Genomic DNA, 18479 nt, shown 5'->3' with positions numbered 1-18479 from the left:
CCCGCACCTACGCGCTTGAGTGGTACTAAACCTGGCAGATATTTGGCAGCCTCCGGCAACCCCAGAACACGGCCTATCCCTGCTGACGAGGGGTGATATTTATTTATTTATTTTATTTAATGCGATTATTAGAGCGCGCTAATACCCAAAGGGTGTCTCGGCGCTACCGGAACAGAACCGTCACTGTGACAGAAAATTATATTGAAAACAACCAGGTTTTTAGTTTTTTTCTGAAACTGATGAGGGTGGGGGCAGTTTTGATATAGAGGGGTAGTGTATTCCAAAGTTTGGCTGTGGAGATGGTAAAACATCTATCTCCCCAATTGGCCCTTCTTGTACGCGGGACTTTAAGCAGATGGGCTGACGACGAGCGTAACGTTCTTGAATGTTCAAGCGTGCAGAAGGCTTTTTTTGGAAACTGTGGGCCCAAGTTATTAATGGCTTTGTATGCGATGCATAGTGCCTTAAATTTTGTCCGGCTCCTCACTGGAAGCCAGTGCAGCTGTCGAATGTAAGGGGAGATGGATGTGAACTTGGGAATGGTTAGTAGAATTCTGGCCGAGGCATTTTGAACCAGCTGCAATCTGTTGAGGACTTTTTCTTGGGCGTTCAGAAGAAGGGCGTTGCAGTAATCTGTTCTGGAGAAGACCAAAGTACTGATTAGAGTTTTGCCAGCAGAAGGAGGTAAGTATGGAATCAGTTTTTTTTATCCTTTTCAGGATATAAAAGGATGAGGAGACCACGGAGTTGGCATGTTGTTGGAAAGTCATTTTGTTGTCGAATATGACTCCCAGGTTACGAACTTTGGTAACCGGTTGAGGTGGCGCTCCCATCTCGGGTGGCCACCATTGGGGGGACCAGATTGGTTCCAGTTTCCCGAATGTCATCACCTCTGTCTTATCAGAGTTTAATTTAAGACAGTTTGATGACCTCCAGGAACTGATTGATCACATTCCCTCTTGGAAATTTGCCGCAACTGATGTACCATCGTGGTGTACAGATAACACCAGTTGAGTGTCGTCCGCATAGGTTGTGAGGGCGATCCCATAGGATTTTATTACCCTCGCTAAGTCCGAAACATAAATGTTGAAGATTGTCGGACTTAGCGAGGAGCCCTGTGGTACTCCGCACGGGAGAGTAAAGGTCTGGGAGGTGTAATGGCCCATTTTCACTGTCTGTGGACGGTCAGCCAGAAATGAAGCAAGAAGTTCTTTAGCTTTATTCTTAATTCCTATGGCTGCGACACGGTCGATCAAGATGACGTGATCGACCGTGTCGAAAGCTGCGGAGAGATCCAAGAGTATTAATACTGCCGCTCCTCCTTTGTCCAATGTCATCCTTATTTCGTCCGCAGCTTTTAGTAGCGCAGTCTCCGTTCCATGCCCCTGTCTAAACCCGAATTGGGTGGCATCCAGTAGGTTGTTGTTATCTATAAATTTCGATAGTTGTGTGTTCATGGTTTTTTCGAAAATTTTAGCTGGAAAAGGGAGACAGGCAATGGGTCGGTAGCTGGCGGGAAGGAGGGGATCTAAGGTAGGTTTTTTTAAAAGTGGCTTGATGATAGCCTCCTTCCAAACCGAGGGATATATGCCAGTTAAAAACATAGCATTGCAGATGGTGGTCAACGCGGGGGAAATAGCTTCCGGGATGAGGTTAAGGATGGCGGGAGGGCAGGGATCTAAAGGTGATCCTGATTTGGTACGAGCGATAAGTTGTCGGACTTGTTCCTCCGTGGCAGCTTCGAAGACAGAAAAGTTAGGCGCCTTATTGGGAAGGGATAACAGGGGAGTATGAGAGGAAGAGGATAACAAGGGAGTATGAGAGGAAGAGGAGTGGGTAAAGGCTGAAAAAATAGCACTAACTTTGTCTTTGAAGAATTTGGCCAGAGAATCGCAGAGAATCTGTGATCCATCAGAGCGAGGGGCGGGTGGGTTGGAAAGATGTGTGACCACCTGAAATAATTCCCTTGCGGAATTTTTCGCCTGATTGATTTGGGAAGTATAGTAAAGAGTTTTTTCCGTGGTAATATGTTTTTTATAATTGGAAAGGGCGTTTTTGTAGGCGCTTTTGTCCATCGGACCATAATGGCGGCGCCAGTGCCTTTCCAGATTCCTGCAATGTTGTCTTTGCAGTCGTAAGGATTCCGTAAACCATGGGGCCGAGGGGAGCTTTCTGCTGCGATAGGAGGTTTTGATAGGAGCTACCTTGTTGTAAGCCCTATATAGGCTGTTCAGATAGTTGATGGACGCTAGTGTAGGATCCTGTTCGTTAGTAGTAGTACTATCGAACATCATGGCCGCGAGGTGAGAAGGATTAATATTTTTCCAGTCTCTAAAGGAGACGGGAGAAGATGATATAGAGGGGGGTGGAAGGGGGTTGATTTCTATAGAGAAACAAACGGCTGCATGATCCGTCCAAATAAGAAGGATTACCTTAGAAACAAAAATATGTGGATTGGTGGTAAATAACCCATCTAAGGTATGTCCCGCTTTATGGGTAGGTTGTTTAACAATTTGCTGAAGACCGACTGCTTCTAAGTCGTTAATTAACACCGCGGTGTCAGGGTCGTCAGTTGCTTCAAGATGAAAGTTAAAATGTGGCGATCCTATTGAGACCTCGATTAGATTGCCAAGATTAGTGAAAAATTTCAACCTAGTCCCGGGGGGACGATAGATTAACATGCCTGTGAATGATTGCTTACCAGAGAGGCCAATGGTAAAGGAGAACGCCTCACAGTTACTAAAGTTAGAGTCTGTAATTGTGACTTTGAGGTGATCTTTATAAATAATGGCTATCCCTCCACCCTTTCTTTTGAGTCTATCTAGTCTACACACGCAATAGTTTATCGGGGTGGCCGCTTTAAAATCTGGACCGGAAGAGTCGTCACCCCAGGTCTCAGTAATGAATAATAGATCTAAGTTATGTGATTCAATGAAATCGGAACACGTGTCCAGGGATGGCGAAGACAGCGAAGATAGCAGAGAATCGAAAGAAGATGCATCGCGGAACACGTAACTACATTTACCATAGTCCTTAGGGGCGATACTGCTGGTGTGTGAGTAGTGTGCGACCCCACCCCCAATTGTAAAGATAGATGCTTACACTCCATCAGTTTCATAAATGGCCCTACACATAGTATCCACTGTCTCTTTGACCTGGCGAACACCACACTAACACATGCCACAACGGAACAGCAAAATAAATACTCCTCCTTAACTGCAGGTCTCTCCCGAAACATGCGGGGGAAATCAACACCCTATTGACTGAGGAGCAGCTGGAGATCCTGTTTTTGACAGAAACCTGGCTTCACAAGGACTCAGACCCAGAGGTGATACAAGCACTGGCCCCTGGCTACCATATTTTAAGATCAGATAGGGGGCAGAAAAAGGGAGGAGGAATCGCCATCATCTTGAAAGATCATCTGAGGGGACGTACTGAGACGTGAATTATTTCAGACTGAGAAAGCATGTCATTCTCAATTTCCTTTACAGCAACCCGTACCCTCTCAGGGATCCTGATCTACCATCCTCCGGGCCCTTGTGGTCACTTCATAAAATCACTAATAGATGCTACCCCTAGATTAGCATGTAGAAGATTCAACACCAAGTGATCACGCTAGGAGAATGCAACTCTCAAGAAAAGTCACTCATATCAGGGATACCCCGAGGTTTGAGCCTTAGCCCGACCCTCTTCAATGCCTATATGGCCTCTCTGATTAAGCTAATATCATCCTTTAATATGTACCCCATCTCATATGCGGACGATACGCAGCTAATCCTGGTCTTGGACAATGACACTACCCAGGCGGAAGAAAACCTCCGCAAATGACTCACAGCGACTTTCAGATGGATGAATAATAACCATCTGAGCTGTAACTCTGAAAAAAACGAAATCCTACCTTTTGGCCAACAAAACCTTTTCTCACCTAAACTTTAGTGGCCAGAAAATGCCACCCACAACACAATAAACGTGGCTAAGAACCTAGGAATAAAATTTGATACCACCCTATCATTTAAACAGCAAACATTGGCAGTTGCAGGTACCTGCTTCCACATCATAAAAAGCCTAAAGAAATTCTTCAACTTGATTCCCATCTCAGCCAGGCAAACTGTTGCTGTTGCCCTTATTATATCTAGGCTGGGCTATTGTAACAGCCTACGTGCAGGAACTAACAGATCAGTTATGCACAAGCTCCAGATGGTCCAGTATGCGGCTGCATGTCTGGTAATGAAGTGGCCAAGGAGATCATCTGCATATGCGGCACTAGATATCCTACACTGGCTGCCAATTCATAAACGCGTTCTGTTTAAGGTCCTTACCATTACTTCCAGGGCCTTCCACTCCCTAGGCCCCCAAAATCTTCGAACTGGCTTTAAACGTTATGCTCCCTCCCGAAGTTTAAGATCATCAAACACCAATCTGTTGAATACTCCAACCTTCAGATTGGTGTTGAAGGGAGGAAAATCGCTCAAAGTCATAGGCTCAAAGACATGGAATAAACTCCCACCTCAACTTCACCAGATTGCATCTGAGTCTCTGTTTAGGAAGGCACTTAAAACCTGGATCTTTGGTGCACCAGACACACTCTGCAAAACTCTGATTTGATCGCCTATCTCCTACTGTCAGCAGTTAACCAGCTCTGGGTTCCATCTCTGGGTACCGTATTAGTGCCAAGATGCTCCTCGGAGTTATAGTCGCGCTATATAAATATACCTTTACATTACATTTACAAGACCTAATTTGACCTTACTCTGTGATTTAAACTTACATGTAGAGAACCTCCTCAAGGCGGCAGCAGCAGACATAGTGCACAGTCTTCAGGCCTTTCAGCTATTGCATTTGGTGCCTACCCCCACACGCGAAAAGGTTCATACCTTGGACCCAGTCTTCTCAAATGAAAAACAGCTTTATACAGAAAGCACAATTCTGATACCATGGTCAGATCATTTCCTGATACCGATGATTTGGAATACCCCACATCAGAGGATGGGGACACAAACGGACAAGATTTGGGCGCACCCCTGGGTAAAACTATCGCCAGAGGCTTGGTCCGAGATGCTGGTGAGATCCATACCAGTGGAAGAATCCAATACAACTATAGCATCAGACAACTACCACCATTGGATAAGATCCGCATTGGATGCTACGATCCCACATTAATGGATTACGGAAAAATCTAAGGAAATACATTAGAGAGAGCTTGGAGAAAAGACTATAACGCAGACAAAAAACAGATTTATAGAGAGGCTATTAAAAACTACCAATCAGAAATAAAGAAAGCTCAAGCCTTATATTACGAAGAAAAAATAACTGCAGCCGCGAATGCGCCCAGGGAAATATTCCAAATTACAAAAAAACTCACCAAATACTGCACGCCTGACCCCCCTGACTTCGCACAGGCACGATGCGACGAATTCGTAGAGTTTTTAAACAATTTTTTGTTAGATATTTACAATTCATTCTCTCAACGCAGAAGTACTGACAAGACGGATCAGAATAGAGACCTCTTGAGTAGTAGCACCCCCAGCCTGGAAGTTCTCCCAAGTTTGGATATGGCCATGTTATCACAGCTTTTCGCACAGGTCAAATCAGGCTCTCCCCTCGAGCCAGAGCCCCTCCATAAACTCCGGAAGGTACAAGGAACTGTTCTCCTGGTTCTGCTGGAGGTATTAAACTCCTCTTTATCGAGTGGACAGGTACAGCTGACATGGAAACATGCCATGATAACAGCTCTCCTGAAAAAGCCCAACCTCGACCTAGAGGTGTGGAGCAATTATCGACCGGTCTCTCTACTTCCCGGGACTAGGAAAATACTGGGAAAATATATAAATAAACTCCTCTCAGAGCACCTTGAGAATCACTCTCTTCTGCATTCCACCCAGACAGGCTTCCGCCTGAACCATGGGATGGAGACAGCTTTATTAGCAGTTGTGGAGGAGTCCAGGAAAATTCTTGACCAGGGAGGGACAGTGACAGTCATCATACTTGAGCTGAGCTCCCCATCTGACACTGTCAATTACAACATCCTGATTGACAGGCTCAGAATGGTTGGAATCTCCGGCAAGGTTCTTTTATGGATTAAATCTTTCCTGAAAGACAGAACATTTCAGGTGCTCAAGGGTGAGTGCACTTTCAAATGTTTGCAGCTTATGTGCGGAGTCCCCCCGGGCTCATCATTGAGTCCCACTCTTTTTAATATTTATCTTAAACCACTGGACAAACTAGTCCTACCTTATGGGATTCAAATGATCGCCAATGCAGAAGATACGCAATTGGTGATAGCGCCAAAGCATCCCAAGAAGTCACGGATCAACATTGAATCATGTATGGAAGCAGTAGCCTTGTGGATGGATCAGTCTTGTCTCAAACTCGTTTTTTTTTTTGTTAAATATTTTTTATTGGGATTTAGATGCATTACAAAGACATAACTTATTTCATTTCAACGAAACACATGATACACAGGACTTAGGTGACAGGCAGAATAAATACACATGAGCGAGTTAAAAAGCTAATAAATAGAATAACATACTAAGACAAACCCGCTCTAAAGCCCAAGATCAAAACACATTCTTACAGTCTTGCCTCCCTCCAGATTTTAACTGGGGCCCAGATACGTCTTCCCAGTTCCTGTGTTTTCAGACCCTTATGTTCATATAAGCAGGATTCGATATTATGTATCCCCAGAAATCTGGAGAGCCACATTTGGAAGGACGGGCCGTAGTATCTTTCCACCCTGCTGATATTAAAATCCGAAGGACCGCCACTGAGATAAAAACCAAGGCTTCCTCGTCCTTCTCCAGCTTCAAGTTTGAGTCAGTCCCAACAGCATCAGGTTAGGGGATAGATCAATTTTATGACCTAGCAGCCCCTCCCAGAATCTCGCCAACTCCTCCCTAGCTGGAGCCAGCTGACTACAGCTAACAAACATATGCAGCAAATCAGCTTGTCTAGCACTACATCTGGGGCATCGATCATTTTCCCTGAACCCCCAGGCTAATAGTTTTGCCGGGGTATGATCAAGATTAAACACCGTTTTATAGTGTTGCGCTCGCAGATTTGTGACACAGAGTACTTTTTTATTCAGCCATAGGGCTAGATCCAAATCAGTGTTAGGGTTACCTAGTTTCAGAGCAAGCGCTGATTCAGTCTTCTCAAGGTCATCTTTAACCCCTTCGCTGCTAGGCCTTTTCCCCTCCTGTGCTAAGCCTTTTTTTGGCGATTTGGGGTAGTGCGCGCTTAGGCCCCTGTAACTTTTTGACCACATAAGGTATCCACGCCAAATTTGCGTCCTTTTATTCCAACATCATGTGGATTCTAAAGGTGCCCAGGGTTTGTAGATTCCCTTGGAGGGGTCCCAGAAATTAACCAAAATATAGTGAAATTTTTGTTTTTTTCAGAAAAATGGGCTGCAAATGAAAGCCTCTGGGTTTTTCCCTGCAAATGGTATCAAAAAAGGGTTTGTGGGGCTGAAATCTCCATTTTCTCAGCTTTTAGGGAATGACAGTCTTTTGTCAGAGAACCAACATTTTTCACACAGTTTTGGCATTTCTCTGGGACATAGCCTATTTTTGCTATTTTTAGAGCTTTTCACCTCCTTCCAGTTAATGGAAAGCTATACATTTTTGAAAAGTAGACAATTCTGAAATCAAAAAGGGGTCATTTGTCTAAATCCACGAAGGTTTCTTTATAGAAACTAACAGTTAAATATTGGAATTATTGAAAATTTGTTGAAAAAAACAGCCTTTTGTCTCAACGTTTTCACCTATAACTTCTTGTAATTTTGACAGCTTTTGGAAAGCAATGTACCATTACATTTGTTAGACCTTCCTGGTTGTGAGGATATATAGGACTTGTAGTTTCTCCAAGAACCCGACGAACCCAGATCCAAAAACTGAGCAGCAACTTGCAATGTTTTTTTTTATATTCACTGGGTATAGAGCACTTATTCTTGGAAAATGTATATGTGGAAAAATCGGTATGAAAGACACCTATGTATTTATGAATTGGGTACCAATTATAGAGTTTAGAAACAGTATATAATTGCACATTTTCAAAATTGGGAATACTCATACTAGCATGAGAATTATTGGTCATTTTTGAAAAAGATTTTTTTTTTACACAATGTCTTTCATTGGGAAGGGAGAAATGCATGAAAACTCAATTGGTAATAAAAGTTGATTTACAAATCTGAATTACCCTAAGGCTCCCGATAAAAACGGTACCTCACTTGTGTGGGTCGGCCTTGTGCCTGCGACAGGAAACGGCGCAAAATGCAACGTGGTCACACCTCAATTTTGCAGTTAAAAATTGACCCTTTCATGGCAAAGTGCCTACCTGTAGTTTTTGCACCCTAGCTCTGCCGGCACCTAGGGAAACCTAGCAAAACTATACATTTTTCAAAACTAGACACCCAGGGGAATTCCGAATGGGGTGACTCGACTGCCTACCACCAGGTTTTGTTACCCAGAATCCCTTGCAAAGCTAAGAATTTGACAAAAAAAACACATTTTCCTCACATTTCTGTGGTGGAAAGTTCTGGAATCTGCGTGGATCAACACATTTCCACCCACCCAGCGTTCCCCCAGGTCTCCCCAAAAAAATGGTACCTCACTTGCATAGGTAGGCATAGTGGCTGCAACAGGAAAAGGTCCAAATCGTACGGTGGAGGATTTAAAATACCCTATAGCAAAACTACCTTGATTTTTGGGGGGGGGGGGCACCTGAGTTTTTGGCCCGGGGCTCGGCGGCCATCTTTGGAAACTACCAAACCCAAACAGTTCTGAAAACTAGACAGCCGGGGGAGTCCAGGGAGATATGGCATGCGTGGGCCCCCCAATGTATTCCTACCCAGAATTCCTTGCAAACCCTAAAATTAGGTAAAAAAAACACTTTTCTAAACTTTTTTGTGTGGGATCTCCGTGCCGGCAAAAACGTCCTACCACCCAGCGTTCCCCTTGTTATGCCGAGTAAAATGATACCTCACTTGTGTGGGTGCCCCAAAGCAGAACAGGCTAAAAATGAATTTGTAAAAAATGTAGTATTTAGGTTTGACAAATTAAGCACCCCACCTTAGTCACAGGCCTTTGGCCCACCCACACAAGTGAGGTATCATTTTACTCAAAAACTGTTCTGCATACAAATTAGTTTGATCAACAATCTCTTGCAAAAACACATCGTCAAAAAACAACTGAAAAAAATGTATTGGCAAAAAATTCTCAGTATTCACTCTACACCCAGGAACACCAGTGAACTCTGGCAATGCCGGCTGCACCATGCCAGGGGGAACCCAGAGGCCATCCCTATCAACGGGGGGAGCAGCCACCCCAGCCTGCAGCCCAGAAGCCTCTTGCTGCTGTTCACCAACTGGAAGCCTAACAGCCACAGATACTTCTGGCTGCTCAACACCAACAGAAAACATAGCATCCCCAGAGGGCTCTTCCTGCACTACACCAACGGGAAGCCTAGCAGCCTGAGATGCTTCTTGCTGCACTACACCACCGGGAAACCAAGCAGGCCCAGATGCCTCTTGCCGCTCTACACCAATGGGAAGCCTAACAGCCCCAGATGCCTCTTGCTGCACTACACCAACAGGAAGACTAACAGCACCAGATGCCTCTTGGCGCACCACAGCAATGTGAAGCCTTTTGGGCGCAGGCTGCAGCCCACATGCCTCTTGCCGACGTAAAAAGAAAGGAAACCTTGCAGCCCTAGGCAGCAGCACAGATGCCTCTTGGCCCACTACCGGCACATCAATGTCCTCCTCTACCATAGGCACTTCATCAGCACTAGAAGAAGATTCATCATCCGATGATTCCATGCGAAGAGAAAACTCACTGCCTGAATCTTCTGCCCCTACCTCTGGGTCCGAATCGGAGTCAGTCTCTGAACCATGGTCAGAGGAAGACTCAAAAAGCAAACCAAGAACCTGCTGAGCAGTAATCCTGCGACTAGCCATTATCCTTACAAAGCAAGAAGACTGCACACACAAGTGAACAACAACCTACACTGTGCAAAGTAAGAAGTAAACAAGGTAAGGCTTTCACACAAAGATCTATACAATCCAAAACAATTTCACTCTTACAAAATCTAGCAACACTCACCACCACCTACTGTGCTGAGACACAGCAAAAAGAAATGATATCCCACTAGAAAGAGAAAAAAAATTACACATTAGAAAACAAAGTGCACATCAAGCACTAATGCAGAAAAAAAAACCACAGAGCCACACAAACTGCTATAAGTACACCGTTTTCAAAAAGACAATCATCTAGGGAAAGTAGTACAAAATACATTCACTTACCAAGCACATGCAACTACACAAGCTGCAAAACCAGCAGTAACAGAACCGCAACCTACAAGAATCCAAACAGCAAAAGCCTGGAACAAGACAAAAATAGAGAAGAAAAAAAATTACTACCACATTTCACAAACAATATGACAATTAAAAAAACAACACACAAATTTGCCCCCCAAATTTACATTCGCCCAGATGGGCCACTAAATAGGGCTCAGACCAATTGGTATTAGGTGAGGGTTTCCATCAAGACACTTGTTAATTTTTTGAACGTTTTTTACTGCCTGACCCCTTTGGGGTCAGTCGGTCTTTTGGTCCTAACAGTACCCCCCTCACACGGGGGCAGTAAGAACAAAAAAAGACCAACTAGCACCAAGGGAGGCGGCCAGTAAAAAACAACCAAAAATATAAGCAACATTGGAAGCAAGCCTTGCCCAAGGGCTCACTTCCACACCCTACAATACTCAATTCCTAGGGCCTAGTGGGCAAAAAAATAGAAAAGAAAAGGGCCAATTCGCCCCAAGGGGGGTGGGGGTGAAGCAGAAAATCAAAGCTAAAACAAGTTCCCTCTAAGAAGCAAACCTTGCCCAAGGGGTAGCCGCCATTACAAAAAAAAACAATCCCTGGTGCCTAGTGGCATTTTCTGCCCCCTCCTGGCAGAAAAGGCCAAAAAAACGGGCCTATTTGCCCCCAGGGGGGAGCAGAAAAACGAAAAGATGTTCATAGGCCGCCTGGAAGCGACCCTTGCCCAAGGGGTCGCTTCCTAAAAACTAAATGTACAATTCCCTGGTGAAAGTGGGACAGAAAATCAAGAACATAAATTATGGCCACCAGGAAGCGACCCTTACCCAAGGGGCCGCTTCCAAAATAAAAACATTGCGCCCAAAAAAAACCCTGGTGCTAGCGGGTAATTTCTGCCCCCCCCCCGGGGGCAAAACGGCCAAAAAAATGGGCCGATTTGCCCCCAGGGGGGGCAGAAAAACAAAAAGATAATCACAGGCCGCCTGAAAGCGACCCTTGCCCAAGGGGTCGCTTCCTAAAAACTAAATTTGCAATTCCCTGGTGCTAGTGGGGATTTTCTGCCCCCCCCCTGGGGGCAAAACGGCCAAAAAAACGGGCCGATTTGCCCCCAGGGGGGACAGAAAATCAAAAACATAAATTAATGCCACCTGGAAGCGACCCTTACCCAAGGGGTCGCTTCCAAAATAAAAAAAGTGCTCACAAAAAAGAACCCTGGTGCTAGTGGGGAATTTCTGCCCCCCCCCTGGGGGCAAAACGGCAGAAAAAACGGGCGATTTGCCCCTAGGGGGGGGGAAGAAAAACGAAAAGATACTTATAGGCCCCCTGGAAGCGACCGTTGCCCAAGGGGTCGCTTCCTGTAAACAAAATTTAAATCCCTGGTGCTAGTGGTGGGCATTTCCGCCGCACGATCGCGACGCTGTGCGCGATCGTGAGGCAGAAATGCCCTGCAAAGAGACATCAGGGCAGAGGAAAATCTCTTTCCTCTCCCCTGATGCCTCTTTGCGGCCCCAAACCCCCGCCAGCCACGAGAAACTCAACTTATCCCTCGGCGCGCAGAAAGCAAATGGCTTCCCAAGCGCCTGGGAATCCCTGATGATGTCAGCGCGCGCTGTGCGCGCTGACGTCATCAGGGATTCCCATGGGGAGGGGCGGGGGGGGGCAGCGGAAACTCTTCCGCTGCCATCCCCGTACTTGGCGAGAAGATCGCAGACCCTCGGGGGAGCATCAGCACTTCCCCCGAGGGTGGGGCTCATGACGAGCTGGGCTCGTCATCAGCGCACGACCGGTGTGCACCATGACGAGCCCAGCTCGTCATCAGCCTCGAAGGGGTTAATTTCATTCAACAGGGGGTTATATACTACTTTTAACGCCCTCAAAGTTCGCATGATTTGACCAAACAAAAACCAATGATTAGATGGAACATCGAACCTGCTCTGCAAGATGTCAAACCCCACTATCCCATCTCCATCCATAATATCCCCCAGTGTCTTTATCCCACTCTCCTTCCAATCCTGGAACATCCTGTCTGATCAGAGCTGTGAAAAAAGGCTAGAATTACACAAATGTACATATGAATTTACCTTTGGAACCTTGAGGAACTTTAGGGTAAAATTCCAGACCCGCCAAGCCCCATCCACAATCTTAAGGCGAGCCTTCTTATAAAATTTCCTGTCGACTTCACGCATCAATAAGCCACATGCCTTCCGCCCTAACAACAGCTCAAAAATGGAGGGGGGGCTCTGGCAACGCCACTATCCCCACCAGAATCCTCCCCCAGATGAAAAAGGGCAGACATTTGTGTCAGAAGGCAGGTCCAGTGATATAATCTTAAATTTGGAAGCGCCAGCCCTCCCCTTTCCCTAGGAAGCGACAAGAGATAAGCGGAGTGTCTGATCTTTCCATACTGCCAAATGAATCTTATGAAAGTTGATTCCAAACTTTTGATCATTTTCTCTTCCAGGAATAGGGGAATAGCCCGAAACAGGTATAATACCTTAGGAAACATCACCATTTTCAATGCGTTTACCCTCCCGATCAATGACCAGGGAGGGACAGTGACAGTCATCATACTTGAGCTGAGCTCCCCATCTGACACTGTCAATTACAACATCCTGATTGACAGGCTCAGAATGGTTGGAGTCTCGGGCAAGATTCTTTCATGGATTAAGTCTTTACTGAAAGACAGAACATTCCAGGTGCTCAAGGGTGAGTGCACTTTCAAATGTTTGCAGCTCTCGTGCGGAGTCCCCCCCGGGCTTATCATTGAGTCCCACTCTTTTTAATATTTATCTTAAACCACTGGACAAACTAGTCCTACCTTTTGGGATTCAAATGATCACCAATGTTAAATGTTAAATGTTGTATACTTGTAAAGCGCACAGCTGCCCCAGCAAAGGGGCGTCCCGGCGCTGTATACCGCTGGGGAACCCGTCCTGGCTTTCCCTGTGGGATGGTCCCTACTGGGAATCCCCAAGGTGGAGCCAGGCATCCCCAGCGTTGATGGGGCCGTTGTGGAGATTAGGCAAGCTAATGCCCAGAGTTGCCGAGTGGGACCCCAGGTTAGAGTAGGCACCGAGGCGAGAATTGTCGAGTTCGCTGACCCTGGTCCACGACCCTGCCGCGTCGGGAATTGAACCCTGGTCCCGGGCCGACTTCTGCTCCCGGGTCTGCCGCCTCTAACCAGTGAGCCACACCACTCCACTGCGGATGATACGCAATTGGTGGTACCGCCAAAGCATCCCAAGAAGTCACGGATCAACATTGAATCATGTATGGAAGCAGTGGCCTTGTGGATGGATCAGTCTTGTCTCAAACTCAATGGAGACAAGCCGGAGTAATGATTTAAGCGACCATCCGGGCAGCTATGGAGTCGGCGGTACTCAGCTGGCCGAAAAGCCCGGGTCCACCACCAACTCCCAATGATCAGATAAAAAGTCTAGGAGTTTGGCTAGACAAAGCTCTCAACTTCAATAGCCAAGCAATTAAGCTAGCCGCAACATGGTTTGGAATCATTAGAATGCTGCAGAAAATCCTCCCATTAGTCCCAGTTCCGGCACGGAGAGTGATAGTACAGGCTTTGGTGCTTTCGCGGCTGGACTGCGGGAATTCCCTCTACCTGGGCACCACACAGGCCCCTATAGAGAAAATGCAGGTGGTACAAAATTGTGCAGGTGGGCTGCCCTTTCCTACGCCCCACCGTCAGTCGGTGAAGACTGTGCTAAAAAAACTTCACTGGCTGCCAATCACACAGCGGATCAAGTTCAAAGCTTTGTGCATAACTCATAAAATGCTTTGGGGAACAGGTCCCAAGATAAACCAATCCCTGGTGGCCTTCTACCACCCAACAAGATGTCTTTGGTCTGCCGGCCAGTTTTTAGCAGTGGTCCCAAAAATTAAGAGAGTGCAGTCAGGTGGCCACACGTTCTCCCACAATGCGGCCAAGCTCTGGAACCCCCTTATGGTAGTTGTAATGATTTCAATCTGGACTTGCCAAAACTTGCTTAATGGTTAGTGTTGCATACCTGTTGACAAAATGTAGCTAGGCTGAACCATACATTTTTTACTTATAATATAAATAGGTTATTACATCAGTGAAAAAATATATAAAATAAAAAAATTATTAATCACTGGTATAATAAAAATATTGATATTAATAATGAAGATATATATAATAAAAACCAACTAACCAACTTAAAAATATATTCAACCCATAACTTCAAATACAACACATAATGCAAACAGTACCACATATTAATAAAATAAACACAGCATAAACAATACAATATAACAATTCCCACACACTACAAAACATTAGCATCAAACGTACTGTTCTGTAGCTGCAGATCTCGCTCCTAATCCACATAGCAAAAAATAGTAATCCACCAAAAAATTAAATAAACAAATACAAAACGGACCCAGAAAAATACAGAAATATTAACATTCCAATCAAAATCTCTCAAAGCAATACACGTCTATAGGTTTAATAAAAAAATCTGATTTTTTTTAAAAGACCCCTTAAAGAAACCTGAAAAATACGTAAGTAAAAACAGATGTTTCTTAAATAAATTAAAACAGATTTCCCTAAAAAAAATGGTAAACTCCAACTACCCACTGAAATCATTTGTAAACACAGACCTGTAAAAGAAAACATTAAACGCCCACCCGTACAATACATTACAGTCCAAATAGATACATACAAAACATTTAATCATCAAAACATAAGTAACATCACATATTTTAGAAATAACACAATCAAACATTAATAATACATTTTAAAATAAATGCGAGACAACAATATAGTTCAAAACACTAACAAAAACCTAACCTGAACATACCAAAAACTCTTAATCAACACTGAAACCAACTTTTAAACATCCATCCTAAATCCTCCCTATGCTCAAAACCTTTAAATAAATCCCTAAAACAGGACTTACCTGTTCTGATGAGCAGCAGCAGCACCTAACCACGACTTGCCTCCTAGAAAAAAGAGTTCAAATAACACCAATAGGCTGCAAAATAGAAGCTAGTGGTATAACAAAATGGCTGCCAAATGAAACGAAAAAACAGACTATCGCTCCATAGATATCAATGGTATACATAACAAAATTGTTCAATAAATGTTAACAAAAATGTAAAAAATTATTTAAAATGTTAAACATGTCATAAACGCCGTCCTTATGGGACTATGAGGAGCTCCCGACCGAACGACGGGCTCCATGACTGCTACCTCTGACCGCATGCATCCTAATGCGTCGGTTGGACCGCAGCAGTAGATGCTGTTCGGACCACAACCGTCAAGCTGTCAGTTTATGGTATGAACCGCATCATAATGAGGCCCTAAAGGTGTGATATTCTAGGGCTGAGCTTTATTATTCCTACTCCAACTAAACCACCTTTGGAATGTTGTTGAACACTAAAGGGATACAATTTACTATTCCCATCCAATTCCAACAACCTTAGTAAAGGTGTAAAAAAAATGCAATATAACTAAATCCAATTCAAAATAAAACTTTTTACCTACAGTATAATATTTGATAAATATAAAATACACATTTAATACTACACACTATCACAGTTAAGTGAATTATACATTTTTCTAAAATGTCATATTAAAACACTCTAATTTAAGCTACTGTTATTTATATAACAAAGTAAATTAAAAATATATGTTTTTAATTTAGTATCAACATTTCCAAATTTGTAATTAATATTTTCTACCATTCAAGAACTTTTTTCAAAGTACAACTACAGTTCTTTCTAAAAAAACGAATTTACTAAACAATGTTCACAAACCTTTTAACATTTTTGACAACATAACCATTTTAATTTTGCTTTTCCTTTTTAAATATTATTTTCATAGTGTTAAATCCAATTATATAACTGTCATACAGAAAAATTAACAGCTTTAATTTAATCATATAAATAAATACAAATATAAAATTATTTAAACATTTTAAAACATATTTTAATGTTTCAAATATTTAATTTTGAATTTTCAAGAAACATTAAAATATATTTTATATATCATATGTAAATAAAAAAGACAATTATAATATAAGAATATACTGTAAAATTAATTGCATATCTAAAAAAGTATTAACTTGAAATAAACAAATATACTACACATTTTTTAACAATCTTTCCACAGTATGGAATTAACCCAACATCCTGCTAATGAACAAGATTTAAATTCTTTAAAAAAAACATTAAATAGACAAATTATAACAATTTAATAAATAAAATATATTGTAAAATTAAAACATTAAAATAAATCAAAACAAATAGAATTAAAAACACGATACATTACATAATATTTTCCACTAAAAAACAATATTATATCCAACGATATTTACTACATCAATGTTTTTATATCGATATTAAAACAAAACTTAAAACAATATTTTTACCTTCTATATTCCTGTCCATGATATATATGAGATCCCGACATTTTAGACAAGATATGTTTGCAAAACAATATTTTTTATCTGATATTTTGCCCAAACATCGTTTTTTTATGTTTTTATACCTTTTCTTTACTTTGAACTGTTACTTTCAGGTCACAAGTCAGTAGCTGAAGCTAACAAATCACAATGCAAGAACAGATGCAATGGCACGGTTGCCTGGTAAGGGTTAAGGGTAGCACAGAAACCAAACATGGTTACAGTAAGAAGCAAAATGTAAGAGAGACAAATGGAGTGAGAGCACAAAAGAAGGGAGAAAAGAAGGACAAGCGAGGACAGAAAGGATAAGGCAAATGAGAAAGAAGGTTGGACGGAAGAAAAGAAACATAGGAAAAGAAGGAAACAATGAAAAGGAGTGAAAAGAAGGAAGATGGAAGGAAAAAAACCTGTCATTTGGGGAACAAGAACAAATCCTGCCCCCTTCCTTAAAAGGCATTGGGTTACAATATTCACACACATACCCAGCGGCAGAAATATAGTTCGAAGGGGTGTGGTGGATTTTTTATTTCTCTGGCTTCTCCCTTGCTAATAGTGCAGTTTGTAGAATAAGGAATTGCAATTAGTCACAGACTAGGCTGTCTAATGTACATTCAGTAGGCTGGTTGTAATTTGTGACTCAAAATATTTGATGACAATCACATGGGTGGTGGCCTGCAAGGGGCATCACACCACCATCCCAGTGAATGCTTTTTGGAAAAAAACACCCTTTTTTTAGAAGTCCAAAATATGGGTCTGCTCTTTAAAAAAGTTTTATATTTTTGAAAGGTTTTGATGAGAGTGACAGTTGTCCCCGGGGCTAGTGTCTACTCCCCATGAGAATTGTACCCACTTGTTCACAAAAAGGGACGTTACCCTTTTGAACATAAGTTATCAACCCATATTGGGAGTCAGTAACTTTTCAAAGATCTGTAACCAGAATTATGGTCACAAACTATTGTTGCATTAGGGGACACATTTACATTTGGAAAGGACCCCCACAACATGTCCCCTCTAAATTGCTATTAGATTCAGTAAATGGGTTTAGTAAATCCAAATTTTTTTAGCCAGCACAAACCCTTTGATTTAGCGAATCAGAGTATTTGTCACTGTTTCGAAGGTTTCAGACTCTTTGGGGCACAGTAGGATGGAAGGGCGGAAAAAGCCATCCTGACGCAAAAAGGGACCGCCCGCCATAAGGGCAGGGCTCCCGTGGGGGACATTAGGATGTGGCCGCCACATTGGCGGGCGCATCCGCATGTTTAGCATTGTGGCGGGCGGTGCTGAAAGCACTGCCCGCCGCAATGCTAAAAATGCACATCATGCAGTTCAATGCACAATGTGACAGCCACTGCGGAGTGCCTGCCACATTGTATATTGAAATGCAGGGGGTACCATAGGTACCCTCCCATGTACACCCCCCAGAACCACTGGGGGCCCGCAACGGGCCCGCAAGTATTTCCACGTGCCTTTCCGTGGCGGCGTTGGCATGTCCCCGCCATTATGCTAATATGGATGGCGGTGTCTCCCAGACACCGCCACCATGTTAGTAGCTTTTCCGCCCGGTCGACTCTTCGATCGGACAAACCAGTGGACGGTCTTTCCGTCCGTCAGGCTTCCCCCCGCCATGGTAATCTGGCGGGGGGAGAATTCAGTGCGGGTCGCCACAATCATAATGGACCTCTTTATGTTTTATACTATGCTTGGGAAAATTTACACATTACCAG

The sequence above is a fragment of the Lissotriton helveticus genome, chromosome 5_1 (genome assembly GCF_964261635.1).
Source record: "Lissotriton helveticus chromosome 5_1, aLisHel1.1, whole genome shotgun sequence".
Classification (NCBI taxonomy): domain Eukaryota; kingdom Metazoa; phylum Chordata; class Amphibia; order Caudata; family Salamandridae; genus Lissotriton; species Lissotriton helveticus.
Note: the sequence above shows the minus strand (reverse complement) of the source record.